The sequence below is a fragment of the Lissotriton vulgaris genome, chromosome 1_1 (assembly GCF_964263255.1).
Source record: "Lissotriton vulgaris chromosome 1_1, aLisVul1.2, whole genome shotgun sequence".
Taxonomy (NCBI): Eukaryota; Metazoa; Chordata; class Amphibia; order Caudata; family Salamandridae; genus Lissotriton; species Lissotriton vulgaris.
The window spans coordinates 1,917,548,956-1,917,551,915 of NC_141685.1; positions in this window are offsets into that span (position 1 = coordinate 1,917,548,956).

Below are 2,960 nucleotides of genomic sequence, written 5' to 3' on the forward strand. Positions count from 1 at the left end.
TACAAAAGAGGGTGGTAATGGACGGAGCATCTGAACCAATCAAACACTCACACCCAGTCAAAAGATCTGGGTTTAATCCATCACCTTTCTTAGCCCACTCTGCCACCCCAGTTCAGACATGGCTATATGCAAATCAGTCTGACCCTGTGCCTCATGGGAACAGTCCAGCCCAAACTGCCAAGCCATGCCTTCCCTGGACCGGAAACAAGCTTCCGAGGACTTATTTCTGGCATTCCAGCCGTCTTCAGCCCGGCTTGCTTGAATCCAGCGGCAAAGTGAGCAAGGGACTCACGTCTGAGCATACCCTGTCACACTTATGGCGGCCGAAAGCGGTACAAAAGGGGGTGGTAATGGACGGAGCATCTGAACCAATCAAACACTCACACCCAATCAAAAGATCTGGGTTTAATCCATCACCGTTCTTTAGCCCACTCTGCCACCCCAGTTCAGACATGGCTATATGCAAATCAGTCTGACCCTGTGCCTCTTGGGAACAGTCCAGCCCGAACTGCCAAGCCATGCCTTCCCTGGAACGGAAACAAGCTAACGAGGGTGCGGGCGCAGGCGCGGAATAGACGAATGCGGCATCTGGCAGCAAGGGCTCCTGGGGGATGTAGTCTCCCCCCTCGGCGGCCGCGCACAGAGATCGTGAAAGGCAGCGACAGCGGGGAAGACCAGCGTTTGATGTCCCCACCGGGAAGTGCCTCCAAAGTTCAAGGGCCCGCAGCGGAATGCAATCCAGGTATGTCCTTCCACTCTACACACTATACAGAGCACCCACTCCACCGGAGCTCTGACGTTTTTAGGCGCCAACGGGCGTGGAATGGTTGGATGCGGCGTCCGGCCGCAAGGGCGCCTGGGGGATGTAGTCTCCCCCCTCGGCGGCCGTGCAGAGATCGTGAAAGACAGCGGCAGCGGGGGAGACCAGCGTTTGATGTCCCAACCGTGAAGTGCCTCCAAAGTTCAAGGGCCCGCAGCGGAAAGCAATCCAGGTATGTCTGCCCACTCTACACACTATACAGAGCACCCGCTCCACCTGAGCTCTGACGTTCTTTTAGGCGCCACCTGGCGCGGAATGGGCGAATGCGGCGTCCGGCCGCAAGGGCTCCTGGGGGATGTAGTCTCCCCCCTCAATAGCCGGGCACAGAGATCGTGAAAGGCAGCGGCAGCGGAGGAGACCAGCATTTGATGTCCCTACCGGGAAGTGCCTCCAAAGTTCAAGGGCCCACAGCAGAAAGCAATCCAGGTATGTCAGCTCACTCTACACACTATACAGAGCACCCTGCTATATTTTGTTCTCCTACCTGGCGCTACCTAGCCTAGTGTATCTATGGTGGGTGAATCTGCCAGAATCCCTGTAGGTTGATCTAAACCCCCCTTGGCTTGTGGGTAAGTGTCATCAGGGATGTCATCAGGGAGCCTGTCTTAATGTGGAGCTGGGTACCATCCTTCCCAGTTAAACAGGATTCAGCTGGGCTGGAATTCTGGCATGGGGCAACCTCAACAGAGTCAGAAAAATGCTCTAATGTCTAACAAAAGAGTATGTTGTATATATAATAACCTTAACTCATGTAATCATGCTGAAGGCCCCAGTCAGGCCGCCATTGTTGATTCTTTCATGATAGCTCTGTCGCCGAGCAGACAATAACAAACAACAGCTTTTTACGCAGTGAACTTAGTCCTTGTACATAATGTTCAAGGCACTCAATAATATGCATATGTAGAAGTGGAAATGTGAGCAAAGCCATTTCAAAGAATATTATCCTCAACAGGCGTGCAAGCAAATGTGTGTCAAATATCAGCGTTCATGAAAATATGGCAACTTTAAAACGTGTATACATAAGAAGGGTCAAAAGGGAATATTTAATGACCATTCATTGCTATCATCCCTAACGTATTGCAGACTAATTAATGGAATAGCAATGGGTCAGATAGGGTAGAACTATCTAAAAACTGTGTGATCAAAACAAGGATACAGTCACGAAATCCACAAGGAGTAATTTGTGGTGAAAAATAATTTTTCCCATCAGATACCCATCCTGTACCGCCCTACATCATTTGGGAACCTTCACCCGAAGGAAGTGGTAAACATCCACTGTAGATTAGGTAGACTGTAGCCTAATCTGGTGAAAGGAAACTGGGATGTAGTGGCAAATTGAGTGGCATCAGGGGGTAATCTGACTAGCAGTGCAAAACATAAATATTAGTGGTGCTAAGTGCAAAATAAGTGGGTAAGATTGGGTTGTGGAAGGGGGGCGTGGCTAAGCAAGCCACGATGGCGGCTGTGTCTTGCTGAGGCTCCGCGATCGGGCTAGCATCCTGCCCATTACCTGTGATCGCCGGGAGCCTCAGCCTCCACGCATATCACCTGTGCTGACCTGGAGCATCCCCCAAGTGACCAGCAGAAGCAGCAGGCGGACAGCGCGCCCTGGGGAGTCCTCTACCGATGCCGTGCGCCGCTGTGAAAATGGCGGGCGCAACCCCGTCTCTCGGACACGGAACCCGCTGACAGCCGACACCTTCAGCGACGGCCACGGACGACACTGCCGGCTGGCGGCGGTGGGGAATCCCAGAGAAACTGTGGATCCGGCCCTCAAGGGTCCGCCTTGGACGGCGCTCAGTCCCACCTCTACACCCCCGGTGCGCAAGATGGCGGCCGCCTGCACCAAGGCTCCGCAACCCCGGCGCTTCCACTGATCAGGCCGTGACACCGACCGACCCACCACAGCGGACCACGAGGGACCGGCGGCGGCACCGACAGAGCGGGGCTGTTCCTCCGGGGACCCGTGACACTCCTCGAGGGCGGTGAGTGCTACTCGCTCCCCCCCCCCCCCGAGCCCCGACGCCGATGCCTGGCGGGGGCCCTCCCCACCAATACGAGGTCCTGCAGGGGTGCGCAGCCCACACAACCGCCGGACAGAGAGATCCGGAGAACTTTGCGCTGGGAGCTGGGTGGAGAG